This window comes from Chiloscyllium punctatum, chromosome 24 (genome assembly GCF_047496795.1).
Source record: "Chiloscyllium punctatum isolate Juve2018m chromosome 24, sChiPun1.3, whole genome shotgun sequence".
Lineage (NCBI taxonomy): Eukaryota > Metazoa > Chordata > Chondrichthyes > Orectolobiformes > Hemiscylliidae > Chiloscyllium > Chiloscyllium punctatum.
In genome coordinates this window covers 13,352,978-13,370,226 of record NC_092762.1, presented here as the reverse complement: position 1 = coordinate 13,370,226, position 17,249 = coordinate 13,352,978, and the positions used below count along the sequence as shown (strand labels likewise).

Genomic DNA, 17,249 nt, shown 5'->3' with positions numbered 1-17,249 from the left:
ATTGCATCTGTTGCTCGCGATGCGGTCTCCTCTACATTGGGGCCAACAGACACATTCTCGGAGAGCGCTTCAGAGAACATTTCCAGGGAACCCGCAACATTCAACTCCAACGCTCCATGACCAAAAACATCAATTACCACGTCCCCCGACTCTCCCAAGGACATGCAGTTCCTGGGTCTCCTCCACCGCCATTCCCTCACCACCAGACGCCAGATCTTCCACCTCGGGACCCTCAACCCCAGGGCATCAACGTGGTCTTCACCAGTTTCCTCATCTCTCCACGGTCACCTTATCCAAGTTGCAACTTTCTAACTTGCCACCATCCTACTGACCTGTCCCACTTGTCTATCTTCCTTTCCACCTATCCGCTCCACCCTCTTCTCCGACCTATCACCTTTAACCCATCTCTATCCACCTCTTGCACTCTCAGCTAAATTCTTCCCAGACCTAGTCCTCCCATTTATCTCTCCACCCACGAGGCTCCCACCTTTTTTCCTGATGAAGGGCGTTTGCCGAAACGTTAGTTTTTTTCTGCAACTCGGATGCTGCCTGACCTGCTGTGCTTCTTCAGCACCACTCTAATCTTGATTCTGATTTCCAGCACCTGCAGTACGCACTTCCGTCCATTTGATTCCCCCTCCATTGATCTTGAATAGGCCGTTGCTGAAGTTCCAGCATCATTTCCCTGCTCTTATATTCCCACCTGCGGTCAAGAACAGAAGGTATCTCCAACCCATCGAGATCACATGATACCTTGTCCAATCACCTTCAAACATTCGTGAATGTCTACTCCAATTTCTCTTTTATTACTTTAAACCACTCAGTATTCACACTTTACTCATTGTGCGTCCTCAAATTCATTATCACCCACTTCACTGGATTGAATTCCTTTCAGCACATTTTCTTGCCAATTGTTTCCAATCTCCCTGCAGTCTATGGCTTTCTTCCTCATGGTTAACGACATGACTAATTGTTACCTGATTTGCAAACAGCTAAATGACGGCCACGACAAATAATTAAAAATCGTTGACCTATATGAGTAAACAATAGAACTCATAGAAGCCATGGTTCATAAGCTTGCAGAGGACAGCAGAATTGGAGACTGTAAAGAAGGTGATCTAAGATTCCAGAAGGATCTTAATCCATTGCGTCTTTGGTTTGACAAATGTCACATGAAGTTCAATCTGGATACATGGAAGGTATTGCATTTTGCTACATTAATGATCGGGCGTCGCATCGTGCTTTGGAACACACAGGCCAGGAATGCAAGTACATAATTAATTTTAGTTTGCTTCATATATAGACAGAATGGTTAAAAAATGTCATCTCGCCTTCGTTGCGCAGTCCTTTGAGCGGAGGAGTTGGTACGTTATGTTGAAGTTGAATAGGACATTGGGTGATGCGTCTTCTGGAATACTGTGTCCAGTTCTTGCCGCCCAGTAAAAGCAAGGAAATTATTCAGCTGGAGTAGGTTTAGAACAGGTATACCTGCGTATGGCTAGTGGGGAAGGTTTGTGTGATAACGAAAGGTTGGATAGGCTGAGAATATTTTCTCTCTAGCACTGGAGGTTGAAAGGCGACGTGATAGAAATGTAAAAATTATTGAGAGTTCGGCTCAAGTTAACTGTAACTGTCTTTTCTCCAAGGAGGGGGGACTTCAATACGAGAGGGAAAATGTTTAAATTGAAATGAGGGATTTAAAATTAGACATGAGAGGCTTTTTTAACAGAGGATGGTTTATGTGTGCAATTCACTTCCTGAGGCAGTGATGAATGAAAGTACATTTGCAATATTTACAGGCTATTTGGATCGATAAATGAATTGGAAAGTATCAGTGGGATTAACAAAAGCTATTCATTCATGCCTAGTACATAATTTATTGCCCAGAGGGAAGATCAGAATCAACCACGATATTATGGATCTGGAGTCACATACCAGCCAGACACAGACGACAAGCAACATGAATTCGACTGGGACAACACTACCATTATAGGGCAAGCCAAACAGAGAACAGCCAGGGAATTCCTAGAGGCATGGCACTCATCCACAGACTCTATCAACAAACACATCGACCTGGACCCAGTATACCGGCCACTACAGCGGACAGCTCGAACTGACAACCAGAAGCAGCAGAGACAGGCCACTACAAATGCCGGAGGAAACAGCACAGAAGCGCTTCACAGGAGGCTCCCAAGCACTGAAGATGTCACCGAGACAGAGGACGAAACGTTTGCAAGACAAATTCCCAGGTCGGCAAACAAAACCACAACAACGAGCACCCGAGCTACAAATCTTCTCCCAAACTTTGAGTTTCCTTCCCTATGAGGCATTAGTGAATCAGATCTACAACAACTGATTCAACATCATCATTAGACTCCAGGAATTTATTGAAATAAAATTCCAGCATCTGCCTTGCCAGGGTTTGAACCCGTGTCCACAGAATTATATCTGTACATTCATATTAACAATGCAGTAATAATATCACAAAGGCATTGTTAACCCTCAGCAGTTGCAAGAGCCATCAGATGCGACTCGTCTAGTTTGGCATTATGTTCAGTATGAGCTGGTAGGACAGAAAGGCCTGTTTTCATGTTGTGTAAGTCTATGACTTTGACGCTATGAAACTGGCAGCTGGTTGGGATTAACAGCAGCATTGACAGTTTAATTGATCTCCTTCTGGGATATGTAATCTTGTTGGTTACTGTGGAGGTTCTTCTGCTCATTGAGCCCTTCCCACACACGGGACTGTTGAATAGCCTGTCCCCAGTTTGACTGAGTAGTTGAGATTCCACTTCAGCAGGTAATTGAATCCGGCATTGCGCTGGTTTCTCTGTGATATCGTTGTCTTTGTATCTACCCAGGATGAACGATTGGTTCAAATCATGTCCATGCAGACGCAAGTACCGTTGTCCATGTTGTGAATGTGTTTTTATTCTTCCTGATATATTCACAGGGTGTGGATGTCGCTGGTCAGGATAGCATTTGTTGTTCTTCCTGATTCGCTGCTGCCTCTCTGCACAAAAGATATGGATTCGATCCCAGTGTCGTGTGACTGTGTTCAGTTTGCACATTCTCTTCTTGCTTGTGTGAGTTTCCTCCCACAGTCTGAAGTGTGTAGTTTACTGGGATCAGCCATGGGAAATGAAGGGACTGAACAGGTATGGAGTGTGGGTCTGAAAAGGATGTGCTTCAGAGGGATAGTGTCCCACACGGTCGTCATTCTCGGATTAAGGGTCAGCTATTTGCTTCAGGTCCTGGAGACACAAGTAGGCAGGATTGGGTAAAGATGGTAGCATCCCCTATATAAGTGACATGCATGAATGGGATTGCAAGAAATTCAAGTCATGTTCTCTGTTCCTGAGGTCAGGCTTCCATTCCAGGTTTTATTCATCAAACTTTAACATTACCAGTTCCGTGTGTGAGTCCCCAGGGATGAGTAGTTTATTATATAACCACAACACCACCTTCTCCTGGTTGCAGTATTTATTGGGAACAAGAAGCTGATTCTGAGCTGATGCGAACAAAAGCAGATGCCAATGTCAAAACCACTGATCCAAATAGGAAAATGAAATTTCGAACCTTGCCACCCCAAAGTTAAAGTCTCCACACTCTTTGGATGCGCCAATCGGCTGTCTCAGCAACATGTGCTGTTTATAGTCATAATATTATAAATGGGGGCAAGTATTCCCTTCCGCCCCGCTTTTGAGCAGGAGCTGTCCCAACCTCGGAAATACATGCGCCTCTCTCCTGTCATTCCATCCCAGTTTCCAATTGGATCTTCGTGCATGCTTCATACAGTTTCTCTGATTCCGGTTCTGGAACTAGGATTATGTGTGATTTCATGCAGCAATTGGTCCTGCCTTGTGTGGGCAAAGTGATGAAGTAGTCGAAGTTCATATATAATGATATTGAAGCATAGGTTTCAACAATATTCTACAATCTCCCAAGAGTTTGGAGAGTTTCATTAATCCCATTCTCCTGTACGCTCATTCATGGAATCTCCACAGTCTCTGGGGACGCTAAAGTTAAAGATTCGGTTCATTCTGCTTTCCCACATGCCTGTCGCTATGTCCTGATATTGTACATTCTTCCTGACATTTCCTCTGCTACCATAAAGGTTGCAGTTTGCAAGCGTGCTATGTGGAATGCTGTAACCGTTTAGTAGTTCGAATTTTATGTTGCGATTGCAGCGACCTCGGCTAGAATCCACATCATGGCAGTCAGTTCTCTCAAAGTTTTACTTTTGGTGAAACACGGTCAGAAATTAATCGTTTTTACAAGATAATATTCTCCGAGGTGATGATCGGTTTTCCATCGAATTTTGTTCTCTGATATTTCTACGTTTCATGTATCAGGATTTTAACCCAAAAGTTCTCGAAGATGTCTCTCCCTCGCACTCTCCCTAACTCTCTTTTCCGTCTCGCGTCCCATTTGACTGAGGCATTGCACAATCTAACATACACTTTCACGTTGATCCCATCCAGTCTGTTGCATTCACTGTTGCCCCAATCTCTTCATTGGCACCTTCAAATCATTCCATCCGTTGGGATAGCTTGGCTGTGACATCAATTCACTTTTAGCAGCTTTTACTGACATGGACAAGAAATTATTGGAGTGTGAGGCTCAATAAAAGGGCATAAGGAATAATTGGGGAAAAGAGACTCTATTGGAAAAGATCCCCCGTGAGGGATTTCTGCGATAGCCTAGTGGTATTATCGCTGGATTGTTAACACATCAAAGCCAGGTAATATTCTGGGGAGAAGGGTTGGATTCTCACCACGCCACGACGATGATAGTTTGTGAATGCAATAAATGCCTAGAATTAAGAATACGTTGTATGAAAAACCCATGTGTTTCACTGACGTCCTTGAGGGAAGGAAACTACCGTCCTTATCTGGTCTGGCGTCCACGTGACTCCAAACTGGAAGGCAATAAATGCTGCAGCGCCACCCCCGATGCTGTTACAGAATAGAAATATGTTCATTCGGCTCATTGGTAGAATTGTCCAGGGATGAGTCGCACTGGGAGAGTTGCAGGAGAGATTCACTCGGATAGTGTCGTAACTGAAATTGTGCATTGAAAAATACCTTGATTGTTTGCTAAGTCTCCGATCTGTTAGAATGACCATGTGAGCTTCACTTCTTTCATATGTAAAGTGCAAAGCTTTTTTATTTTAAAGTTTCATTCTCAGGTGATGTTTAACAACTGGTGTCTGCCCCCCTGTGCTGCTGTCTGTTCCATAATATTTAGACTGATTCTAATTTATAAAAATGAATTACCAGAGACTTACATGGAGTCATGCAGTTTTTGAGCAACGTACAATGTAACTCTGTAAGTACAAATTCACCCCACAGACGTGTGTGTGTGTGTGTGTGTGTGTGCGCGCGCACGCGTGCGCACTCGTGTAGGAGGGTCTCTGTTTGTAGATAGGGCAATAGGATCACCTGTACTGTGACATGAACCCAATGACCATGGGTACCAGTCTGCGGGGGCACTTTTAGCTGCTGCCTGTTCCGAAGACCGCCTTGTAGGGTTGTCACCCGAAGATCCGAGTTCGAATGTCCTGGATCACTGAAGTGCTCTCCAACTGGGAAGGTGACACCTGTCTGTTGATTGATGTGCAGCGCCGATTCCGTTGTTGTAGCCTCTGCTCAGCTTCACCAATGTACCATGTCTTAAGGCATTCTTGCCTGTAGAGTGTTGGTTTTTGTTTAGATGAGCGTCAGTCTAAACATTATGGCCTGGACGCAGCACACAGGGACTAGCACCTTCAACATATTATCTGTGCTGACACTAATTGGTAAAGCCCACCTGAGAATGTAACTGTGAAAAGAAAGTTTTTCGATTTACATAAGAAAGAAATGACCCTAACATAGTCATTCTAACAAATGGAAGACTTAACAAGCAATCAAGGTATTTTTCCAATGTATAATTTCAGTGACATTACACTGTAACCGTTCGCTATACATTCTGTACCTTACCACTGTGTACTCCACAACCACCTGATGAAGGAGCAGCTCTCCAAACGCTATTGCTTCCATTAAACTTGTTGGACTATGACCTGGTGTTGTGCGATTTTTAACTTTGTATTAGAATGCGGATCTCACAATTAAAATAGAGACGAAGAAGCATTTATTATCTCAGACAGTTCCGTATCAGTGGACTTTCTTGGAGCAGAAGGCTGTTGAGGAAGTGTCATTAGGTGTAATGAGGCTGAGATCGGTAGATCTTCAAACAGCAAAGACATCAAGCATTATGGCAAAAGGCAAGAAAGTGCAGTTCAAGGTTAACAGATCAGATATGAAACCATTCAATAGTGGAACAGACTTGGTGGTCTGAATGGTGAGTATTTGTTCCTAAAATTGTTGGCCTTAATATGAAGCTGCAAAACAGACCTGAGTAAAACGTGCCAAATTTTAAAAAAGCGTGGTCCCCCGGAGCACTGAACCGAGGTGAAATGTACAAAGAACAGCACACAAAGGGCAGACAATATTGGGTAATTGATCCGAAGTGATCAGTATACCAAGTTAAACAGGAAAACCGATATTCAGTATCTACATTGAACCTGGCTCCACGAGGCATGTAGTTAACTTTCACAAACCACTATTCCCCTTCCGTTTTCCTGACGCCCCCTCCGTTCTTGTTTTAAACTGATTGAACGTCAGGCAATTGCCAATGACATTGCTGATTTGGAACTGTAGCATATAGAACATAGAACATGAGAGTGCAGTACAGGCCCTTCGGCCATCGATGTTGTGCAGCCCTGTCATACTAATCTGAAGCCCATCCCATTACACTATTCCATGTACGTCCATATGCCTCTCCAATGACGACTTAAATGCACTTAATCTTGGCGAATCGACCACCGTTACAGGCAAAGCATTTCATGTCCTAACTACTCTCTGAGTAAAGAAACTACCTCTGACATCTGTCTTATACCTTTCTCCCCTCACTTTAAAGTTGTGACCCTCGTGTTTGCCGTCCCCAAACTTGGAAAAAAACTCTCCCTGTCCACCCTATCTAAACCTCTGATTATCTTGTATGTCTCTATTAAGTCACCTCTCAGTCATCTCTCCAACGAGGACAGCCTCAAGGCCCTCAGTCTTCCCTCATAATACATTCCTTCCATACCAGGCAACAGGCTAGAAAATCCCCTCTGCACTCTTTCCAAAGCGACAACATCCTTCTTATAATGCGGAACCAGAACTGTTGACAATACTTCAAATGTGGCCGTACCAGATCTTTGTACAGCTGCAGCATAACCTTCTGATTCCAGAACTCAATCCCTCTATTAGTAAAGGCCAAAACACTGTTTTCCTTCTTAACAACCCTGTCAATCTGAGTGGCAACTTTCAGGGATGTGTGTACATGGACACCGAGATCTCTCTGCTCATCTGCACTCCCAAGAATCTTACCATTAGCCCAGTACTTTGCATTCCGATTACTCCGTCCAAAGTGTATCACCTCACACTTGTCCACATTAAACTCAATTTGCCACCTCTCAGCCCAGCTCTGCATCCTATCTATGTCTCTCTGCAACCTACTACATCCTTCGTCACGATCCACAACTCCACCAACCATAGTGTTGCCCGCAAATTTACTAACCCAACCTTCTAAGCCCTCATCCAGGTCATTTATAAAAATGACTAATAGCCCTGGACCCAACATCGACCCTTGCGGAATGCCGCTAGTAACTGGACACCAAGATGAACATGTTGCATCAACTACAACACTCTGTTTTCTTTGAGTGAGCCAATTACTGATTCAAACTGCTATGTCTCCCACAATCCCATTCCTCCACATTTTGTATAATAGCCTACTGTGGGAATCTTATCGAACACCTTGCTGAAATCCATATACAGAACATCAACCTGCTTACTCTCATCTACCTGTTTGGTCACTTTGTCAAAAAACTCATAAGATTCGTTAGGCACGACCTTGACAAAACCATGCTGACTGTCCCTGACCAGATTATTCTTTTCTAGATGATTATAAATCCTATCTCTTATAATCTTTTCCAACGCTTTACCAACAACTGAAGTGAGACTCACTGGTCTGTAATTACCAGGGTTGTCTCTAAAACCCTTCTTGAACAAGGGAACCACATTTGCAATCCACCAGTCCTATTCCTGTAGATAATGATGATTTCTGGATCAATGGCACTGGCCACGGCAATCTCTTCCTTTGCTTCCCAGAGGATTCTAGGATAGATCCCATCTGGCCCAGAGGACTTGTCAATTTTTACACTCTACAGTATTTCTAATACCTCTTCCCTGTGAACCTCAATCTCTTCGAGTCGAGATGCAAGTATCTCTGTATCTTCCTCGCCAACATTTTCATTTTATATAGTGAACACTGTGGAAAAATATTTATTTAGTGTTTCCCATGTCTCCTCTGACTCCACACACAACTTTCCACTATTATTCTTGATTGGCCCTAATATAACTCTCGTCATTCTTTTCTTCCTGACATACCAATGGAAAGCCTTCGGGTTAACCCTGATCCTATCCTCCAACAACTTCTCATGTCTCCTCCTGGCTCTCATGTCTCCTCCTGGCTCTTCTGAGCTCTCTTATTAGGTCATGCAGGGAAACGATTCCTTCTGATGCACAACATCATTCTGCTTCAAAATATCAGGCAGTATTTCATGTTGATTACTGTAAACGTTAACCTTTAACAAGTCATGACAGTGAAATCACTGAATCCTCATCACTATACCACCAGGGAAGATTTCTGTTAAAATCACCCTGGACACCAAGAAATTCGCCATTCTATTCTCCCATCCTTCTGTGCGTGATCCCCTCGGCCCAATCCCGGTCTTGTTGGTTGGTTTACAATACTGAGGCTATCCAATCATCTTTGCATTTCAGTTTCTAAAGGATGAGACCTTCTCTCTGAGCTGGCAATGTGCTTGCTCAGTGGTGATAAAACTGTCCTTGTAAACTAGAAAAGTGCTTGAAATAGGCGATTCCTGTTTTTCATTCCAAGAACTTGAGGCAAACCGTTTGGCAGGACAGGAAATAGCGGGCGTGAGCAGTGATCAAGTTTGGCAGCAAGAACGAGGTGAGGCAGTATAAACTACAGAGTAATGGGGAAACAATGGGCAAAGAACACTGGGACGGGAGGGGCTGAATGCTTCCTTTCTTTGCTGTAACCAGACATTGGTGTTGATCTCTGAAACGGGACAACATCAGACCAGTCGATGAAATCTTACTTTCTCCTTGTTTTCTCCCGAGGCCTGTGTCACACTTGGGGAAATGTGTCTGCGTGCTTCAGTCTATGGCTAAAAATGGGGTTCAGTTCCCATCTCAATCTTTAATCCCACTTATTGCGTTTTACGAGATTAAAACGTACCAGAGAAATTAGTATTCAGGTGAAACGTCAGAGCTTACAAGGTTACAGACCAAGTGCTGGGAAATGAGATGAAGGGACCCATTTCTGTGCTGTAAACACTCGATAATTCAATCGTTTTTGAGGGGAAACATATCTGCAGTGACATAATTCCAAAAACTGAGTTATGAAGAAACGGTGCAACTGCTTCTGCCCTCATCCCTGGTGGTCTAGTGGTTAGTATTCAGCGCTTTAACTGAGTGCCCTGGGTTTCATGACCGTTCAGGAAATCAGGACTTCTTGTTCCTGATGCAGAGAGCGCAGCTCTACCAGGAATCTGTTCCATGCCTTAGATCAGTCAATACCCCAGCTCATCAAAGAAGGGAAAAGTGCCTTCCCTCTCTCTGCATAGTCAGACAGTTAATCCTTCATTCTCCTCTGATTCCACTTTCCAAAGAATTTCAAAATAATGTCAAAACTGAGTCTCAGCTATTTCTTTTCTGTGATTTTCATCCATCGGAGCTGCAGCGACTAAGTGCTTTGGTTTCTGAAAACGAAACATACCCATGAGCAATGTATTGGGATATTCCAGGATTGCCTTCTCTGACAACAGTGGGACATGACTGGTGTTGTCTATGATATGGAAGTGCCAGTGTTTGAGTTGAGTAGACAAAGTTAAAAATTACACAATATCAGGGCAGAGTCCAGCAGGTTTATTTGGAAGCACTAGGTTTAGGAGAGCCGCTCCTTCATCAAGTGGGTGTTTTTCTGCAGAAACTTGGTGTGTGTGTCAATATGCGCGAAGTTTTGGAAGATCATTTGGACTTTAACCTATCCGTTCGTGGTGTCGACGGTACCCATGACTTGGAGGTGTTGGTGTTGGACTGGGGTGGATACATTTAATAATCACACAAAGCCATTTTAGATTCCAACAGTTGACAAACACCTGATGACGAAGCAGTGCATGGAACACTGGTGCTTCCAAATAACTCTGTTCGATACAATCTGGTGCTGTGTGATTTTTACTCTGATAGCTCTTGGTAATGTTTAACTGATCGAAGACAGTGAAAGAACTTTCATTCGTGGAGATGAAAATTTCAAATATTATCCACAACAGCATAACAAAAGTGATTAGGTTGGATTTGTGATGAATCTCCACAATGCGCTTGTGCAAAGTAAAAGTCGAACTTACAACTGCCTGATCCGGAGCCAGCTCTTCGAATGGTTGCACCAATGGCCAGATGCACAGCCGAGATTTTACACGCTGCAGAGCTTTGGTGTTAACAAGGACATGAGCAATAACAGTAACAGTCACAAGGTGAACAAAGAACAAAGATAATCACCATCATGATTCAATTCAATTTGGCCTCAAAACAACGAGCATTCACAATCTGATCAGCCAATCAATGAGGTCACTGCCGATCTTAGAAATTGCAACTGACTTTGATGCGTTTTCACCATAATTTGAGGTAAACTCCAGCCTAATCATAACATCGCATATTCCCATTAATTTTTATATTTAGATATCGTTAATGACCTGTCCGAATTTGCAGGAAATGAGTGAAAACGTCCTTCCGATGATGTAATCCAGCGCAGAGTCGGCCAGAAATGAAAAGACAAAGACATGAAGCATCACTCCCATTTCTCTCTGTACCAATGCGTTTTCCTGAGTTGAATATTTGCAGGACTTGTCTTTACTATCTAAAGAATTAATTATTTTCCCGGGAAAGATTCTTCATAAATCAATTAACATATGAGGTGTCGAAACATATTTTACTTTAGATTAAAATAGTTGAATATCCTTTCCCCCAGCCTAATATCCCAATGCTCCCTCCTCTTCCATGTAAATACAAGCTTCTCCAGGTGATGTTGGAGCTCCCAACATGACGTTACAATGCTCCTTGCTGCTCCATGTCAATAGAAGCTGCTTTACTTGAAGTTGGACCTCCCAGTTTGATGTCCCAATGCTCCCTATTCCATGTCATTACCAGTGGTGCAGTTGAGTTTAGACCTACCACTCTGATGTCCCAATGCTCCCAGCTGTTACATGTCACTAAAAGCTGGTCCTTGTGTGGTTGGAGCTCCCAGTCTGATGTCCCAATGCTCCTTGCTCCATGTTAGTAGAAGTGGTGCAGCTCAGGCTAGACCTACCACTCTGATGTCCCAATGCTCCCAGCTGCTATATGTCATTAAACGCTGATCCTTGTGAGGTTGGAGCTCCCAGTCTGATGTCCCAATGTTCCCTCCTCCATATCAATAGAAGCAGTCTAGTTGAGGTTGGATGTATCACTCTGATGTCCCAATGCTCCCTGCTGCTACATGTCATTAAAAGCTGCTCCAGGTGAGAGTGGAACTCCCAGACGGATCTCGCAAAGCTCCTTGCTCCATGTCAACTGAAGCTGCTCCAAATATGGTTAGATCTTGCATTCGGATGTTCCAATGCTCCCTGCTGCTCCATGTCAACTGAAGCTGCTCCAGGAGTGGTTGGAACTCCCAGACTGATGTCACAACGCTCTCTGGTCCACGTCAAAAGACGCTGCTCCAAATGAAGTGGGAGATCCCATCCCTGGCAGCTCACATACTTCTATACCATCATAGAAATACTGCCCACTGAACATCCCCACCACTGGACCAATGGTGGAATAACCACATCATGAGAACCGAATATTATTTTTCGTCACCACCAAATCATTATTTCCAAAAGTCATTCTTTCTTAAACCTTATTTCGCATGTGCATACTGCAGTCCATCCGAAGTAAGATAATGGTGCTAATTGATGTATGCTTAATAAAAATTACATCCTATTTTTCATGTTGATTAACTGCGAGTTAACAAGAACAATGTTTGTATTCAAAACACACTTTTATTCCAGGTGAGAGAATGTAGTTTGCATTATTTAAAATGAACTTGTTCACTGCGTAAAATGATCAAAAAGATTTCAATTTCAAAACAACATTGGTAACGTTGTCATCCATCTTGAAATGTGGTGTCTTCTTCTTTCAACCAGACGGGTATTATATCAAAAAGTCTATTACTGATATGCGTATAGACACTTTAAATCGCAAGGATTGTGAAGGTTTGTAACTCAGGTTGAGGTTTAAGGTGTAGGTTTGCTCGCTGAGCTGTAGGTATGATATCCAGACGTTTCATTACCTGGCTAGGTAACACCATCAGTGGCGACCTCCATGTGAAGGGAAGCTGTTGTCTCTTGCTTTCTATTTATATCTTTCTCCTGGATGGGGTTCCTGCGGTTTGTGGTGATGTCATTTCCGGTTTGTTTTCTGCGGGGTTGATAGATGGCATGTAGATCTATGTGCTTGTTTATGGCGTTGTGGTTGGAGTGCCAGGCCTTTGGGAATTTTCTGGCATGTCTTTGCTTAGACTGTCCCAGGATCAAGGTGTTTCCCAAGTCGAATCGGACTACCAAGAATCCATAAACCAGGAGGCCCCCCTCAGACCCATAGTCTCATTACCCGGAACACCAACTTACATACGGGCCAAAGGACTACACGCAAGACTGAATGCCTCATAGAAGAGTCACAGCACTCCATCCACTCCACCCAGGAGTTCCGAAAAATCATCAAAAACACCAAAATAGAGGAAGAAGAAGCAACGATCTCATTCGACATAACAGCACTGTTCACCTTCATCAACATCGACCTGGCAAAGGAAACATTTACCACACTTTCAGAAGAGACCATCACAGACGCACCAACAACCATCAATCACATTACCAACGAAAACATCATGAAGCTAGTGGACCTGTGCCTCACCACCCACTTCACTTTCAACAACATATCTACAAACAAACCAACAGCACACCCATGAGATCTCCGCTATCAGGATTCATAGCAGAGGCGGTTATGCAAAGTCTAGAACAAACAGCCCTACCAACAATCAAACCAAAAATCTGGGTCCGCTACGTAGATGACACCTTTGTCATCACAAAACAAAACAAGATAGAAGAGACATTTGACATCATCAACAACACCTTCACAGGCATAAAGTTCACCAAGGAGGAAGAAACCGACAACAAACTCGCATTCCTGAACGTCACAGTAGAAAGAAAGGACAACGGAGAACTACAAACCTATGTATACAGAAAACCAACAAACACTGACCAAATACTTAACTACACCAGCAACCATCCCAACACACACAAACGAAGCTGTATCAGAACACTATTCCAACGAGCCACCACACACTGCAGCACAGACGAACTTCGGAAAACAGAGGAGAACCACCAATTCAACGTATTCGAGAAGAACAGATACTCAAAAATACAGTTCGCAGATTCCTCAAGAACAAACCACGACAAGCAGACCAAACACAGCCAGAACCCCTAACCACCTTACCATACATCGAAGAAGTTTCAGAAATTACAGCCAGACTATTCAGACCCCTCGGAATCCTAGTAGTACACAAACCCACCAACACTCTCAAACAAAAACCAACTTAAAAGACCCAGTACAACCCAAGGACAAAACCAACGTCATCTACAAAGTTCCATGCAATGACTGCCACCAACACTATGTAAGACAAACAGGAAGAAAGTTAGCCACCAGGATATACGAACACCACCTAGCCACAAAAAGCCACAACCTTCTCTCCTTCGTAACCCTACATACGGATTTAAAATACCACTATTTCGACTGGGACAACACATCTATCCTGGAACAGGCTAAGCAAAGACATGCCAGAGAATTCCTAGAGGCCTGGCACGTCAACCACAATGCCATAAACAAACACTTAGATCTAGATGCCATCTATCAACCCCTCAGAAAACGAACAGGAAATGACATCACCACAAACCCCAGGAACCCCATCGAGGAGAAAAATATAAATAGAAAGCAGGAGACAACAGCTTTGCTTCAATTGGAGGTCGCCACTGATGATGATGTTACCTAGCCAAGTAATGAAACGTCTGGATATCAAAGTTACAGCTTAGTGAGCAACCCTACACCCTATATTTTAAATCATTTTTCATGTTTATGTTGCATGAATCTTACGGTTATTGATCCACACTTTAGTTTCACTCCCTTTCGGTAACATGCTGATTTCTCCAGTTGTTCATAGTTCAATGTGAAGCATCCAGTGTGTGCATAACGAGAAGGAGCTTGCTTCCCACATCTTGTGTTTATCTGTGCCTTATGTCCAGCATTCATCAATGGCGAGAGCAAGGGGCGAGGGCGCGACCAATGTGTAAGTCTCTCCGTGCGCATGCACGGCACCCACAGTGGCAATTCTCCACTGTGCATTTACACCCAGTTCTCTGTGCCCCTAAACCCACACCCTGCCCCTTTGAAATATCTCCATTATTTTGTGCTGTTTCGCTGTTCTCTTCTCACCAGGATGAATTACTTCTACTCAACCTCCTCCAGATTTCATCTGACAAAACATTCATTAAGAATCCCTTTGCATAAACATGCACTTCGCAGCTCTCGGTATTTGATTTTCCTGGATGTCTTTCATACGAAAAAACGTTCACAGCAGCTTGTAATGAAAAAAAAAATCGCGTTTCGTTTCATTATCCCAAAGCAACCTCCATTTCAATGCAGTTTCGTCAAACGGCACAAACTATTCCTTGCGATTTTGTAATAGCGACAAAGCATATAAACTGACCGTTGGAGCTCCAGTTTTAATGCAACAGCACCATTGAAAGCCGTTAATGACAGCGACGAGAGTGGGATTCGAACCCACGGGTGCAGAGCACAATGGATTAGCAGTCCATCGCCTTAACCTCTCGGCCACCTCGTCACAGACGCTCGAAAAGCTATGACCTTATGAATAATTGAATTTCGTAAATTATGCAGAGCAGCAGATGTTTCTCCCTGGTGTTGGTGAAATGAGAAACAACACAGTCCAAGACGATGGTCTGACCCCTGGGTTGTGGGGCAAGTGCACTCCCACTGTCACACTGTGCACACATTTTTCTGAACAAAAATGAGGAAATGACTATGTAACAAGGTCAGTTGAATTCTGTGAAATTTGAAGTCAACGGAATGAAGAACCCGAGACAGCAGGAGGTGTTCTTACAATAAAGAGTTGGATAGAGCTCTTAACGATAGTGGAATCAAGGGTTATGAGGATAAGGCAGGAACAGGATACAGATTGTGGATGTTCAGCCATGATCATAATGAATGGTGGTGCTGGCTCGAAGGGCAGAATGGCCTACTCCTGCACCTGCTGTCTATTGTCTATTCAACTGCCTGTGAGGAATTGTTTTCCAGACTGGAGGAGAGTGCATAGTGCTCAATGTCATTATTCCGAAGACCTAACTTCCGCTCAGATGTTTTTGACACGCACTTGTGTACAGAACAGGCAATTTCAAAATCCAAAATATGGCTAAACTGACAATTGAACTCAACAATGCAAAAACCTTGATGTGTATCATGTTCCTGCACTGTGCGACACCAAGTCACTGTATGATCACAGCAACACAGTGAGAAAGTGTCAGAAGGAAAATGAGTGCAGCGCCAGAGCGCATGCTGGGAATAGCAGTTGACACACGGGGAAGTGCATTTCACACAACAGGAACACTTCCCAAACAGCGGAATGCGGTGGAAGAATTCAGAGGGAGTTTACACTATGAAATTTGCTGCCAGAGACACAATGAAGAACTGTCATTGAGTCTGTTCAAGATGAAGATTTTAAGATTTCTACAGATGCAAAACAAAATAAAAAGCTCATGAGTTAATGAAGGCAAAAGATGAAATTGTACATTTCATCAATCTACCCATCTTTACAATGAGTAACTCACCACTTTCCTCACGCGGGGACAGAACCACTGGTGAAGATGATCATATAATCCCCGTTTACTAGCCATGGAATCAGAGAAACTCGGTTTCCCAAACGTTAAAGTAAACCCAGGAATGTGGAGGTAAGCATTAATGTGTTGCTCCTGTGCTGAAGGTGACCAGTGCACGGTATCTCTGTTCCAGTATAGTGAGCTGTGCTGTGCCGAAGTTTTAATTTTGAGCCTCACATGGAGCAGCTTTAATTTGTCCTCGTGTTGAGGGGTACGGACAGAAGGTGATATTGAGCAAAGCCAAGTTTATGGGAAAATACCCGTGTTTGTGGATTGAGAAACAACCTCTTCTGGATAATGACTCCTTGATCAACAAACATACTGCAAGTATCTAAAACGTGAAGAGACATATGTGGAGAGAGAGCCGAAGGTGATTTTTCACCAGATGGATAACGTTTCCCATGTGCACTGCTTTAAATTCTGGGAAAATAGATGTTGAACTGGTTTCATGTTACACAGTTTGTTACAAACTCACAAAGGTTGTTGCAATAATAAAAAAAGAAATCACATAGGACCGTTTGAATATTGTATTGAACTGAATTTTGGTGTGAGCATATTTTATCTTAACTGGCGTGCTGCAGAGAAGTACAGAGGGTTAACAATACAAAAGGACCCAGTCTTCTTGGTGGATTTCTTGGGAGGAGTTAAGAATGTACGAAATGTACATAACATCATGTGAATGTGGTCAAATCTTTAAAGGACGGTGTTGCATCTCCAAGTGACGATTCAATTCCTAGTCATTAGGATATAACTTCTGTCTGCAGTAATTTAGGACATCAGCTCCATTTACCGAGTTTCACCTTGAATAATACGCCACACCTTACCAATCCATGAACTTGTTATACTCAGTCTTATTCAGTTGTACGTGTTCATGAAATATCTTTGTGTCTGAAGTCAACAAATTCGAAATTGTTACGCAACCATACTGACTTTCACTCAATGGTAAATTCTCTCCTTGTACGTTTGTTCGTGTATCTTTTAAACCACTCTGAAGTCAGCTTCTACGTTTTACTTCTGTAAAGTCGTTCACGATTTAAATAACTCTATTGAGTGGAAGAAGCTCTCATCCAAACTTTTCTTAATCATTCCCTAATAGTTTTCAAGCTCAAAC

General features: G+C 43.2%; 1 non-coding gene across 1 annotated transcript; it reads right to left on the bottom strand.

Moving 5' to 3' along the window:
• Positions 1–15,005: 15,005 nt before the first annotated feature.
• Positions 15,006–15,087, bottom strand: trnas-gcu (transfer RNA serine (anticodon GCU)). Its single transcript has one exon. It is a non-coding gene; the product is annotated as a tRNA-Ser (tRNA).
• Between the last annotated feature and the right edge of the window lie 2,162 nt (positions 15,088–17,249).